This window comes from Balaenoptera physalus, assembly GCF_965194825.1.
Source record: "Balaenoptera physalus genome assembly, chromosome: 3".
NCBI lineage: Eukaryota > Metazoa > Chordata > Mammalia > Artiodactyla > Balaenopteridae > Balaenoptera > Balaenoptera physalus.
In genome coordinates, this window is record NC_138890.1 from 170,489,811 (window position 1) to 170,505,537 (window position 15,727).

The following is a 15,727-nucleotide window of genomic DNA, read 5'->3' on the forward strand; positions in this document are numbered from 1 at the left end:
AGTGCTTTGATGTTCCTGGCTAACTAATGAATTCTCCCTCCTTTAAGAGGAGTCTAGGGCTCCAAGGATGGAAAGCTAAGTCCACATGTCAGCGCTCTCATTCTCTCCCATGTTTCCCACTCTGGTGGCCCAGTAGCATGTAGAAAATTACATACCACAACTGGAATCAAAAGAGGGCACAAGTTAACGCTTACAAGTTTGGGCCTGCCCAGAATCCATTCTTATTTTGGTAATAACACCAATTTTTCTTCTTTTTTTTTGGTCAGTTTTAGGCCAGTCCAACATTCACTCCGCCTAAGGTAATAGTGTCTCAGTTTCCTATGAGAAGCAAGCCCTCCCTGAGGAGGTGAGTGGCTCCCTCCGTGTGAGCAGCTAACCCCACTTTTCATGAGACTGAGAGGGTTCCCAGGGTGTAGGACTTTTAGTAATAAAACTGGGTAATTCCCAGAAAAATCAAGAATTGGTCATCCCATTTCCCACAAATCCTGCACAGTGAGAATATCTATCAAACTGCCCTCTCCATAACCCCTGGTTACAGGAGATAGCATGAGACCTAAACAAGGCCAATCAGAGTTTCCCTGTTCTGGAACTTGAATCTTGACTGGGAGATAGAATCAAGGATAAAAATATATGAAACTCTGCACCTTTAAGGGACTGTCCATTGCATCTCACTTCCCAGGACCCCACTATTCTCTGGCCCTTGTTCTTCTGAGGATTCATTGTTCAGCCTTCCTGAATCACAATTAGCCAGAGTGGCAGTGTGTCAGTTGCACTCAGGAAACTCTAACTGGTCCAGAGAATGACACCTGCAGCTGAGGTGGGACAAGCGAGAGGTGCTAACTGTGGGCTTGGCTGAGGCAAGACACGTGGAGGAAGCAAAGGTCACTCTTCACTCCAGGCTTTTCCCGAGGACAGAGTTAGCACAGCATTTTGTTAAATTTTTTGCTGTTGTTGTTTTGGAATGCACACCAAGTGTCAATGGTGGCTGAACTTTCAAGGACTTGATAGAAAACATTTAAGGCATTGGAAATCAATTAGAAAAGGGAGAAAACACAGCTTTGCTGAAAGAAGACCTTTCTCCCTAGGACCGTCATCTAGGATGGCCATTGAGATCACAGTATTTAATGTTGGAAAAGTCCAGCTCCCAACTCCTAAACTAAAATTGGTACTATTGACGTAAAACAGATAAATTGTCAGATAGTTCTCCAGCAAAGATGGATTTATCTGGGATCAGCAGAGAATTGCAATTCTGGTCTGCAACCATGGTGAGCCGCGTGTAAGTCCCCTCGCAGCCAGGGAAGGAGGGCAATTCCATACAGGGGAAAAGAAAGTTGGGAGGGCCATAGTAAATAAAGAGTCCATGGCTTTTCAGTGGCTGGACCCTTGCTAGGAAAGAAGAGGCATTTTCCTTCTTCCTCTTGGACTCTGCTATAGTCACAGGGCATGAGAGCTCCCCCTTCTGGTCTCCTGACTCTATTTAATTGAGGTTTCTGTTTATTAATTTTTTACAGTGCCAATAGCAGCCCCAGGGCAGGAAATATATCTGAAGATGCAAAGGGCATCTGGCTCACGTCTGCTTCTCCCAGGCCCAATCCCTGTCTAACAAATATCAGAATTGTGCATGGCCTCATCTAGGATTCCACCTCCAGACAAAGTGCAGACTCTCCATTGTTTCTTAACTGTTGTTCTGAGGCAGAGAGCAAGGTACATATTAAACTGAACTTTGTGGAGCTGGGCCCATATTCAGGTCTATTTCTAAGAGGCAGAATATCCCAGACTTGCCCTTGATCCAGGAACAATATTTCAGTATTGGTGCCTAATTAACCGTGTTGACCAATTGCAAATCAACAGAAAGCCAATCTACCTTCACAGGACTGTTTTCTCAAAGACACAGGGGGTCCGCTGCAAACAAAGAACTGGGGTTGCTTATACCCTATGGTGACCCTGAGGCCCCAAACCTGAAACAGGTTTAGAAACAGGTTTCTAAGTGGTGCTTTTCCAGAAGGGACAGCCTCCCCTGCATCTCTCCAAAGGGTCCTTGGAGAACAACAGACAAGGGAAGGGATTCCAGTGGGCAGGGTTACCACCTCGGAGCCGACTCCTCTGCCAGGGCAGAGTCTTGCTCTTCCAAGCCAGCAGGATGTGGATATTACTCAGGACCCATCACTGTTGTCTTGGTTTATAAGCTGTGTCTCTTTCTTCCCTTTCCCAGGGACACCAGAAGCAGTGCTCTAGGTTCATGGTGACTGCTGCCTTTGGGAAGGGTAAGAGAAGAAGGAAACTGGGAAAGGGTTCCAGAGCTCACTGACAAAATGTGGACTCTCTTCTATCTTCATGTGAGGAGGTAGTTTTACAACTTGGAGCAAAGAGCCTTTCAGGTAGGTTCCTACCCTCCCACAGAGACTGGGGGGCAGGGGTGCTACCCTCTTTGATGATTGCACTTCAGAGAGATGGCTCCCAGGTCCTTGAGAAAGGCATCCCTGGGTTGCAAAACTGGCAAGAGGCCTTTTAAAAATTTACATCTCAAAGAGAAAGGAAAACTATTGGTAAATTTTCCAAAGTAAATGCTCTAAGAAAAGGGAGGTCAGGCCTGGAGTCAAAAAGAAGCCTGTTTAAATTTAGTCAAGCTGAAGGAAATGTTATAAGATCTTCTTGGTCTTAACATTCATATATATATATATATTCATGTTTATTTATCTATAGTAGTGGTTTGCTTATAAGATTTTCCCAGTAGAAGATGGTAATTTTCCTTCAGTCTCTTTAAGCTTCTGGAGAGATTCTTGACATGGTTTCAGTGACGTGACTCAGACAGAAATCAGTTAGAGAGCAATGTGAATCAATTATAAAATAATATATGATAACCCACTGCTAAACTGTGTGGATCATAGCAAAAGCCAAAGGATTTTAGAAAAATCAAGAGCCACCATGCATGAGAACATTTGCAAGGCCACACACTATGCATGAGAACATTTGCAAGGGCAAAGTCACGAATTTCATTAGTGTAAAGAGTCTAAGAGATTTGTAAATGCATTTCAAATGCATTTACTACTGACACACCCTGGACTGAGTGAAAATGGGAAGCATTTACTCCTTTGTATTGTAGGAAAGCCTCAGCTAGTGGGTCTTGGATTTTCAGTGACGGCTGTTTTCTTTTGGTACAAAAATTTCTTTGCTCGAGTGTAGGCAGAATGGGAGAAAACTCTACCCAAGCATTTGCCTCATTGTATCATTGGAGGCTTTCTTTCTGAGCAGGATTCGTCCTTCACTTTTTACACCTTGCTCTTTAAAAGGCATCATCCAGATCTGACACCATCATTTTATAAAATATGAATAATATCCTAAGGACTGTCCACTACATTTTACACACCAAATTTCTCATAGGAAATTTAGGACTGATTCCCAATTTGGTTAGTCTAGGAAAGGGCTGTGACAGTGCCCTTTAAAACTCGCAGGTTAAGAGAAGGGAACCTGGATTCAGTCCCACCTCTGCCACTAGATTAGGTAGACTGTTCCTTCTCTCAGGGCCTCAGGTGCTCACCTGTAAAATTCTATGCCTGCTGAATATAGTTTTATTTTTATCAAACAGTTGCATTATCATCAAAGAGTTGTGTTATTATGCAACTGTAGAAACTGAGGCACAGAGGAATTAAAGGATGTGCAGGAGGCCCTAGAACAAGAAGAGAAGGCCTGGGGCCCAGGTCTAGCTGAGCCAGAATCAGGGCATACCTTCCCACCAGGTGTGATTTTAAACAAAAGCAGAGCTGAAGGCCCTGAGCAAATGTGTCCCCTGCAACTGGATATTTCAGTCAATGGGGACAGCACAGTGTTAAGGAGGATACAGAGGTTATAAAACAGGGTCTAAAGATAAAATACAATTTGTGGATCTATGCTGAGAGCAGCCCTGTGCTAGGTGAGGGAATAAAATCAAAAGGTTTTGTAGTTAAGATCAGGTTTTAACCCTATTCAAACTTCTGTGGCTGATTTCTCTTTACTCTGGCAAGTTTGATCTATGTTCAAAAGTTTTGCTAGCTTTCAAATGGCTGAAGTAAATTTATTGAAATGTTTGAGCTAAACATTTCTTTGAAGACCACTTATGTTTAGAAAAAGAGACTTGGTAACACACTATGTCCCCCCAGTAAGCTAATGCAAGAATCCTAAAGATCAAAATTCCCCAAATCTGGCGGAACAGAACTTATTCTCTTGGGCTGACCCCCTGTAAAGCTCCTAGGATACAGCTCTGTCCCTCCTGGGGATGATGTTTCAGGAGTAGCTGGTGCTGGGCCTCCTGTATGCTGTATTATTTTACTAAACTATATTTGCTTATATTTTAATCAATTTATTCACAACCTCTGAAGGTTTGAAGTTTTCCAAAGGATATAAATAGTTGAAAGATTCTTATTTCCTAGGGCCACAGTCAACCTCACTTAGCAACTAGAACTTATGGTGTCTGAGTTCCCCAAATAGCATATGGTTGATTTAACATGTCTTCCTTAATTCAGAACATCATAAGGAGGAAGGAAAACCTACTCTATTTCCATTTCCCATAGATAAACTCTATTAACATTTTTCTAAGCATAATCACACTTACATCTGTTTAAGTAGGACTGCTTAAGTAGGACTGCATGCTCCTTTTTTCTATCTAATACTATCTTGTATTGATGCCCATTAACATAAAAATATACCTGTATTTAGTTACTTCAATGTCTTGATATCCGTCCCCAGTATTAAACTGATTAAATAATATGCAGAATGTGTCTATATGTAAATTAATACCCCCAGGATATACATGCTTTGTTAAAGCAGATGACTAATTATAGGCATAAAGAGTAGAATGTAAAGAATTAGTAGCTACTGACAAATAAAATTAGGCTGATGTATGATATATTTTGAAATATATAAAGCAGAGCAGTAACAGAATGAAAATTCACATATTAGGCATGGGACTGTTGCTATACACACATTATGTATTTGAATGAGAGTGGACATTGTATGTCAGACATAAAAGTTGTACAGTACCATAAAGTAGAAGTATTATGGACTGTTGTCAGAAGACCTGTGTGGGATTCTGGAAAATTTGGGTTTTAAATTTCATCCTAGTGCAGCAGGAGATCAAGCTGCTTTCCCCAGACATTGAATGAGTGAAACACCCATTAGCAATGAAGATAAAATATACACAACCTTTCACACAAACAAGATACCAATAGATGGTGAATTAAACCAACACTCCTGTTAGAGACTTCTATCAAACAATACTGTGAAAATGGAAGCCAACATATGCCAACTACCAAATAAGGGAATTTTAATAGAAGTTCAGTTTGTTGGCAATGGCCATGAATTGGAGAAGTATTGACCATAATATTTTAAGTGGAAAGGGCAAAATATGAAATATGATGCTTTCAAATGTAGCAAGAACTGAAAATACTAGTTGGAAACAATTATTTTGATTTCATTTAGTTTTACCATTTTATTGACAGAATTTAGCAAACCCCTCAGGACATTTATTTTTTATTATTACTTTATATTTTAAGAGCGATTTAAGTTTTACAGAAAAATTGGTGGGAAGTTACAGAGATTTCTCATATACCCTAGCCTGACACATGCATAGACTCACACACACATAGACTTCCCCATTAAAAAACCTTTCCCAGGAGATTGGTGCATTTATTACAACTGATGAATCTACACTGGTTTATAATTAATCGAAGTCCATAGTTTACATTAGTTTACATTATGGTTCACTCATGTTGTTGTACATTCCATGGTTTTGTACAAATATATAATGACTTATAGCTCTCATAATCGCATAATTCTCTGTGCTCTGCTTATTTATCCCTCTCTCCCCTCCCCAACCCCTGGATATCATTGATTTTTTTTCCTGTCTTCATAGTTGTACCTTTTCCAGAATGTCACATAGTTGGAATCATATAGTATGTAGCTTTTTAGATTGACTTTTTTCATTTAAAATATGAAGTTAAGGCTTCTCCATGTCTTTTAATGGCTTGATAGCTCATTTCTTTTTAGTGCTGAATAATATTTCACTTTAAGATTGTGCCATGCACCACTCACCTACTAAAGGACATCTTGGTTGCTTCCAAGTTTAGGCTATTATGAATAAATCTATATATATATTAAAATACAGGATTTTGTGGGGACTCAAGTTTTCAACTCCTTTGGGTAAATGCCAAGAAGTGTGATTGCTAGATCACATGATAAACATATGTTTAGTTTTATAAGAATTGCCAAACTGTCTTACAAAGTGACTGTACATTTTGCATTCCCATTAAAAATGAATGAGAGCTCCTGTTGTTCCACATCCTTGTCAGCATTTGGTGTTGTCAGTGTTCTGGACTTTGGGTTTTCTACTAGGTGTGTAGTGGTGTCACTTTTTTATGCATTTCACAGGTGATGCATGATGTGGAGAATATTTTCATATGCTTATTTGACATCTGTATCTTCTTTGGTGACTTGTCTGTTAAAATATTTGACCCACTTTTTAATTGGGTTGTTTGTTTTCTTATTGCTGAGTTTTAGGGGGTCTTTGTATGTTTTGGATAACAGTACTTTATCAGATGTGTCTTTCGCAAATACTTCTTCCCAGTCTGTGGTTTGTCTTCTCACTCTCTTAACACTGTCTTTCTCAGAGAACACGTTTTTAGTTTTTAGTTTTAATGAAGTCCAGCTGATCAATTATTGCTTTCATGGATTGTGCCTTTGGTGTTGTATCTAAAATACCCTGGTCATACCCTAGATCATCTAGGTTGTCTCCTATGTTATCTTCTGGGAGTTTTATAGTTTTAAGTTTTACATTTTTAAGTCTTTGATCCACATTTTGAGTTAATTTCTGTGCAGAGTGTAAGGCCTGTGTCTAGATTTTTTTTTTTTTTTTTTTGCATGTAGATGTCGCTCTTCTAGTACCATTTGTTCAAAAGACTATTTTTCTTCCATTGTATTGCTTTGCTCCTTTGTCAAAGATCAGTTGACTAAATGTATATGGTTCTATTTCTGGGTTTATTCTGTTCCATTAATCTATTTGTCTATGCTTTCACCAATATCACAGTGCCTTGATTATTGTGGCTTTATAGTAAGTCTTAAGTTGCAGAGCATCAATCCTCCAACTTTGTTCTTCTTCAATATCGCTTTGGCTATTCTGGGTCTTTTGCCTCTTCACATAAACTTTAGAATATGTTTTGATATCCACAAAATAACTTGCTTGGATTTTGAATGAGATTACATTGAACCTATAGATCAAGTTGGGAAGAACCGACATCTTGACAATATTGAGTCATCCTATCCATGAATATGGAATATCTCTTTATTTATTTAATTCTTCTGTGATTTCTTTCATCAGAGTTTTGTAGTTTTTCCTATATAGATCTTATACATATTTTGTTAGATTTATACCAAATTCTTTCATTTTGTGAATTATAACAACAGAATCCAGAAATTTTGAAAAACCAGTTCAAAATTGCAAGCCTCTTAATTTGCTAGAAGTGATCACTTAGAGAATGGTCACAGTGAACTCCATGGGTTTTCTATGAACTTTGTAAATATTCCAATATGCATTAAACATAGCTCTTTTAAACCACAACTTATATGAATGTAAGTCTGGTATTTAATAAAGCAAAGTTATTTCTGCAATAGATATTGTTAGTATATTACTTTGCAAGGGCTGTCACAAGAGCATCACAAACTGGGTGCCTTAAAGAATCCAGATTTATTATTTCCTCACAGTTCTGAAAACTAGAAGTCTGAAATTAAAATGTAGGCAGATTTTTTTTTTTCCTCTGAGTGCTGTGAGTGAGGATCTGTTCCAGGCCTCTCTCTTTGGCTTGCAGATGTTTATCTTTGTATTCACATGGGGTTCTCCCTGTATCAAATTCCCCTTTCTTATAAGGACACCAGTCATATTAGGGCCTGACCTAATGACCTCATCTTAATTCTGTAAAGAACCTATATCAAACGAGGTTACATTCTGAGGTACTGGAGCTTAGGACTTCAAAGTAGGAATTTATGGGAGAAACAATTCAATCCATAACAATTAGTATATTTAATTCAGCTGTTTATCAGCAAATGAGTCAAATTCTATGAAGATTCTAATCAAAATATGCAATTTAAAATGTGTTATATTATCATGAAGAGTCATGTTCGTTGTCAGTGCTAAGAAAAATTTTGAATATAAGGTAGACATTTCTGAGACTGTTTCCATACATCATACGTGGCAGGGGCCTCTGTACCTCTACCTGGAGAGATGCCCAAAGCTCTCATAGTCTTCTCTTCTGTCCTCTCCATCACTCCCAGTAAATCTGCTATCGAGAAAGAGGGTGATAATGCTTGCTATTTTTTCTTTAACTAACTTTTTAGAATTGTTAAAAGTGTGTATGACTGGTTATATTTACAATGTTAGCATCCCACACAGGAGTATTTGTATTTTAACAGTACAGCAAATTAAAAAAAAAAAGATGAGTGTATAATGGTGGAATATTTTTTCAACAAGGATACAGCACAAAAAGATTATTCAGATAACGCCATGTATTTCTTGGGGTTTTAAGTGGAAACTTATTCAACCTTCAACCCCCAGTTCCTGGCATGTGGTTGACCTTCAATAAACAGCTGATTAGAAAGCAGGAATGAATAAATTATCCAGTAGGCATATACAGTAGAGTTATTGGAAATGATATCCAATGTAAACCAAAATTAATGCTAAAAAATTACTTACTGCTTTTATTAGTTAACCAGTCTCAACTCCATTTAATTTTTACTCCCGTATTTAGCCATTTAAAAAAAATTGTCAAATCTTTAAGTCTAGCCTTTTATATTATCTGATTATCTTCATGCCATACAATGATGTCTGCTTTACATAACCTAAACTTTCTCAAAGTTACAAAAGCTTAGCCAATTTTTTTTTTCAGTTTGCTGACGTTTCACTTAGGATTAAAAATAGTGTGCATAAATGAGACTGGCCTATATAATTTTTTTCCTTGTACTTCTCTTGACTGTGTTTGAATTCTGCATTATGTAAGATAATGGAATCTTTCCATTTCCTATAGTCTACATTTCAGTGTAGAGGGACTTTTTTTTTTGCCAAAATTCTTTTTTTACAGATTTATTAAGATATAATTGATATACCAAAAAACATATTTAATGTACACAACTTAAAGAGTTTTGGCACATACACACGCCCATGATACGTTTATTACCTTGTTTATGGTGATGGTATCATGGGTTATGCATGCGTCCAAACTCATCAAACTGCATACATCAGCCAGTTTTATAACTCATTGTCTATTCAGCATCTGCTTTCTCATCCTGAACCTTCTAAACCTGCCATTTTAACAGCTCAGTTCTTTCTGTATTGACAGTTTTCATCCTCATCTTGCTCAGTTACTTGTTCAATGGCCTCAACGCCATGGTGACTCCTACCATTTTGTCTGGCAAAATAATTTTAAAATGTCTATTTTGATTTATTTTAATGCCCTTTGTGGTAGTCCTTTGTAATTTCTCTTACCCCTGGTAACTGCTGCTTCCTTCTGTCAAAGCTCTCATGGGCCACTGGTCAGCGTCTGAACCAGTATTGGGAGGTAGGGAGATGAACAAGGTAGACCTTCCATGCTCATGTGTGACTCAAAAGCTAGTTCTATCATCTCTGAAGCTGATAACAGAGAATTGGAAGATAGTCACCTAAGGAAAAATCAGTAGAAATATGTAGAAAAATATTGATAAAATAATATGTGAGGAGTCAGGACTGAAGGTCTATAGAATCATTGCAACAATTTCTCTAAAAATACACTGCTTGATATTTGGCACCAAAGATAATAGCCATCAACTATTTAGAAAGTTAATGGGAAAACTATGGCCCTTCAAATTAAGAACATCAGAAATATCTTTTATTCTTAGGGGAAAGTCATGAGGAATGAGAGTATTCATTAAAATTTTAGTTGACAATAATTTTGAAAACTCTCTCTGTGTGTAGCAAGCTCAGACTTGGGCTTTACTTGACTCTCTTGTGATGTATGCCCATTGCCTATAAAATCTCTGAAGAGATTTTTTTTTTTTTTTTTTAATTTTTATGTATTCAGCAAATATTTATCTAAGCTCACTAGGAGCTAGATACTATTCTAAGAGCTGTGTCACAGGGGAAACCTCCTCTCATAAAATCTACATTCTATGAGGGGGTGGAAAAAATAATCAAGTAGACAAACAGGAAATTATCATATCAGAGGTCTAGAAAATTGAGTAAACATTGCATTTTGCAATTACCCTGGTATAGCTAGTAATTTATTTTTGAAGACTAACTTGTTGAAAGCTGGTTAAATTCATTTTAACCACAGTAGAGAAGTCATTCTCCCTTCTTAATTAGCAGAAGGTTGGTGATCAAAATGAACTCCAAGACAAGCAGTTTATAAATTTAAGAGAAATTTAAGTGACAACGGTTTAGGCAAGTTTACTCGATATATATACTGAGGAGTGGGCAAGATAGGTGAAGGAGGTCAAAAGGTCCAGTTATAAAACAAGTAAGTCATGGGGATGCAATGAACAGCATGGTGACTATAGCGAATAATCCTGTGCTGCATATTTGGAAGTTGCTAAGAGACTAAATCTTAAAAGTTCTCATGACAAGAAAAAAAATGTGTTAACTATGTATGGCGACGGGTTAACTAGACTTCTTGTGGCGATCATTTTGTAATATATACAAACACCCAATCATTATGTTGTACATCTAAACTAATATAATGTTACCTGTCAATTATACCTCAATTTTAAAAAAGGAAAATATTGTTTTTAAGCCCAAAAGTCTGTGTTAAAAAACAGTATTTTGAGAGGGGGTGAAAAATAAAATAAAATAAAAGTTTCAAAGATTAATTAACGACAATGAAAAGATACAGAGAAAGTAGAGATTTAATTTTTTTAAGGAGAACTGATATGTTCATAGTCTCTGTGTTTCCTTATGTCTCTATTAATTTAACGGTTAACTCAGAATTTTGTATTCTAAAAGCTCTTATATTGGTTTCTCTTCTTCTAGTTCCCATTTTCATTATGAAATGCTTCATAAATGAATTTATATGAATTACATATGCAACTAACATAACAACACAACAAATGCTCACATACCATCCACTCAACCTGATATGTGGGCAATCCCCACACCTTGGAAGCCCTCTGTATTCCTTCCCAATCCCATTCCCCTTCCTGCCTTGGGAGGGAGCCACCATCCTGAAATTCCTGTTTCTCATGTCGCTTTTTTTAATAGTCAGTACATAGTAGTCTTATAATATATGTATTTGTGTAGGTTTATATAGCTAACCAAAATGTGTTGAAGGTTTTTAAACTCTACATATGTATTCTGGGATTTGCTTCATTCGGTCTATGCCACATTTGTGAGATTTTTCATGTTGATGTGTACGGCTATAATCACTCTTCTACAAAATTGCACATGTGAAGAAATAGACAAAAAATATTTTTTTTCTATTTTAGTGATAAGAATTGGGGTAGTGTCCTGTTTTTGCGTCCCCAATGCCAATACAAACTTGTTGTGCACATGTCCTTGTTCAGGGGTGTAAAGTCTCCCAGGTTATCTACCTGGGAGCACGGCTGGGTTGTGAGCTTGCTCTTCATCAGCTTGACTGGATACAACCAAACCACTTAATGAGTGTTGCACTAACTGACACTTGTGGATCACCTCTGCTCCATCAGAGCAGTTACTAGGAGCTACTGGGTCTTTCACTTGTCTCTGTTTATTGGTAATGAGACATCCTCTTGTTACACTTTTTTTCAAAATGTTTTTATGATGGCATATACTTTCTATAACCTGAAAAATGGTTTTAATTAATATTTAAAGAGGTGTAGAATTTACATTATACTTAATATGTTTATACTATATATATTAACTTATCAACATTATAAAAATTATATCTATACACTTAATATATTTTTGTCCACTATATTTCTTGATAACTTCTACTCCTAGTTTCTCTCAAAATTTTTTTTAATTAACTGCTACCCGTTTCCAGTTTCAACTAGAATTTTAACCAAGGTTGGATAAAAGATAGGTCGTATAATTTATTTCTGGAATCCTAAGAAAAATTAAGGAAACAGGGTGGTGTGTTTGAGAACATCGGGGGCTACTTTACATGGAGTAGTGGTGCCCACCTCTTTGAGGAGGTCACATGAAACTTGAGAGCCAGATTAGAAGGAGCAGACCTTGAGATTTCTCCGGAAGCACCTTGGGAATGAGAAACACTCAAGCAAATGCCCTGAGGCAGCAACAAGTTTGGAGATTCAAGGTTCTCAGTGGAGGCCACTGAGGCAGGAGCTTCATGGGTAAAGGTAAAAGTGACTGGAGTTTGAGAAGCTTATTTTTATGCTTCTGAATTTAGCTCAAACATCACCTCCTTAGAACCAAGATCCACCTAATGTAGGACTTTCTCAACCTGTCATTTTTTCCTCACCTTGACTATTTCCTTTGGAAAACTTAGAATTTCTGCAGTAATATTGTTTGTTATGTACTGACTAGTTATATAATCTGCTCCCTCCCCACCACCATGAGGGCAGGGACTGTGTCATCCACGTTCACCAATGTATCTATCCCCAGAGCCTACACAGTAGTTGCTCCATAAACATTTCCTGAATGAAGGAATGTGATGGGAGCCTGTTGTGCCTGTGTGTGTGTCTCTCTCTCTCATGTGCTCAGTTGTGGAGAGTTTTGAGTGAGTTCCTTCAGGGAATCTTGACTTTCAAAAGGTGATTGTGATTCTGCAGTTGCCAGTAGGAGGCTCAGCAAGACCCTCCTGTGGATTTCCCTTTGGAAATGTCACTGAGATTGGTGATGAGTTAGCGGTGGGTGAGGCATGGGGAGTGTTCCCAGTGAGGACATGATGGAGTGAGTCTGGGGCCTCATGGAGAAGGTCAGCCCGAAGCCTGGCTGCTGCTGAGAACCACCCTGGGGCCACCAGTCACAGCCCTCTGAGGTCTCAGAGGTCTTCCCTAGGGTAGGCAGCCCTCAGGGGAAGCGGTCTGCGCTGATCTATTCAGCATGGACGGTGGAGAAGGACAGGTAAGATGTACCTAAAGAGGCAGCCCAGGGAAAGAAATATACACTAAACACTCAAAGCTGCTGTGCTTCTACACAAGAGCAAGTCATTTGTCAATTCTTGGCCTCAATGTTCTTATCTGGTAAATGGGCCAGTGGACAGATTTTGTAGGTTGCTTTCCACTTGAATGTTCTAGAATCGAAGGAAGTATCCTGAATGGAACTCTGGTGTGCTAAAAAGCCAACAGATCTGTTTTCAGAAACTAATAAAGTATCAGAGTTTAAAGGGCTTTTAGGATGTTGGTACTCATACAACATACAGAGGTAGAAGGGGGACCAGCTGCTAGTTCACGTAGTAGAAAGAGGGAGTCATGTGGTCTCTTTATTGGCTTAATGATGAAGAGTTGTGGACAAATGTAGGGCACATTCTAGAATCTGACAAATACATGTGGCGAATCTGATAAAAATAGCACTTTTCTTCTGTTTTTCAAGATAAAATGTTATGTGATAGAGATAAATATTTTGATAGTGGAAATTCAGCTGCTCCAGATCAGGATGATTATTTTCTATAAATTTAATGTGATCTTACATCCTTAGATAATGAATTTAAATTACATGTTACACTTTGCTGAGAGGGAAAATCCATTTGCTTGTCAGTGATATACATTCTTGGTATTTGCCAGACAGCTTCTGTGGACAAACGATAATCGATTCAGACGGGCAAAATCACATTAAATAATTCTACCACTTAATTGCAACGAATTTATAGTAGTTTAGAATCAAGAAACACATTAGCAGAAACATTAAATTATGAGGCAATCTCCATTTTACTTAATACTCATTAAAAAAATATTCAGCTGTAGAGTCTCAAAACATTAACTTGGGATAAAGAAATAATGAATGTACCTGTTCTTATTCTTTCCATTTAAATGTACATTAGATTAAATTTCCATTCGACCACTCTATCGATAAATGCATAAATCTAGAGATATCTCCCAGGAGAAGCCATTAAGTTGGATTATTTTCTAATGTGAAATGTAGATTTGAGGTAAAGAGCACGAGAAACAAAAGAGCATATCTGTGTTTGCTCCTCAAAGGGGCTGACAGATAAATGTGAGAGCATCCCAGGTGAAATCAGACTGCCTAAGTTCATGTCCACTAGCATTAAAGCCAGGGCAGAGAGGTCACATGGGGCTAAGTTTTAAGCTGTTTTGTTGTTGTTGTCATATTTGTGGTTTAATTGTTGATATGCTTTTTAGTTTCTCATAACTTTCATTTAGTATTCTTTCACAATGTAAGAGGAAGGGGTTTATGCATGTGAATGCATGTGTATGTACACAACTGAGTGACTCTGTGTGTGTGTGTGTGTATGGGGCTGTGTGCATGGAATTGTATACATAAGACTGTGCATGTGTAAGTATGCCTATTTATACTTTATTTGGGTCTTCGTTTCTGTGCGAGGGCTTTCTCTAGTTGTGGCGAGCGGGGGCCACTCTTCATCGCGGTGCGCGGGCCTCTCACTATCGCGGCCTCTCTTGTTGCCAAGCACAGGCTCCAGACGCGCAGGCTCAGTAATTGTGGCTCACGGGCCTAGCTGCTCTGCGGCATGTGGGATCTTCCCAGACCAGGGCTCGAACCCGTGTCCCCTGCATTGGCAGGCAGATTCTCAACCACTGCGCCACCAGGGAAGCCCTGTACTTTATTTGGAAGATTTAGATTTTCCATCATAAAATCTGAGCATTAGTGTAAATTTTTATTTTTAACTGTAAATTATACTTCCATATTCCTTGGTCTTTTCAGAAAATATGCAACATCAAAAAGCAGATGGGGCTCAGCCACTAAGGCAGGCACTTAGGTTGGCCCTGGTTGAAGCCATTCATTTATAAATTTTCATAGTTAGTGGATTACAAACTGATTTTTGTCCAACTGCATGTATTAAAAATCATAATCAGTCCAATTCATTCTTCAACAATAATTTAGTTCTAAATATTTAATCTAATGTTAAAGACATAGCTGTAGGAGCTAGAGAGAAGCCATAGTGGGAATCCCTTGTGAATTGGAAAACAAATACTTACACATTTGATTTTTAAAAATATTTTCACAAAGTCTTTTTTTAATAGTCATTGGTCATTCTATACCAGAAATGTAGAGATAACTGTAATTAATTTATTTAAAAGGCTACTTTTGAGTAATGCAGGTCTATGGTTTGCCGCATATTTTGGAAGAAGTCAGGATTCTCTTACCATCCATTCAGTGTCAAGAAAGGAACTTCATCCTGGGAAGTTACAGGTCAGTAGACTGGATAGAAAGACCCTTGGGGTACCTGGTCAGATGCGTGTAGGTGCAGGACAAAAGTAACATCTCCCATTCTGTCACTGAGTAGTTGTGAGTATTGAGGGAAGTCTTTGTCTTCTCATCCATTAAATGTAGATAATTATGCCGATTTTTCTAGAGTTTGCACTGAGCAGTGACTATCAAGTCTAAGTGTGTATATGTGTGTGGTTGGAAGGAGTAGATTGTGCACGTTAAACGCCTGCTATGAAAGACAGGGATGCCAGGAAGAAAAGTAGGCACAGGACAGCGACAAGTGGAGCCGAGGAAAGCAAACAGAGAGGAAAGCAGCCTCTGCCCTCTGTGCATGGGTCCTCTCCAAAGTCTGGAGGAAGGGGTGGGGGGTGGGGGAGAAGCAGGAAAACCCTT

General features: G+C 38.2%; 1 long non-coding RNA gene across 1 annotated transcript; it reads left to right on the forward strand.

Moving 5' to 3' along the window:
• The first annotated feature begins 269 nt into the window (after window positions 1-269).
• Window positions 270-14,720, forward strand: LOC309657682. The gene is made up of 2 exons (XR_014261874.1): window positions 270-2,946; window positions 2,978-14,720. It is a non-coding gene; the product is annotated as an uncharacterized lncRNA (long non-coding RNA).
• Window positions 14,721-15,727: the final 1,007 nt, after the last annotated feature.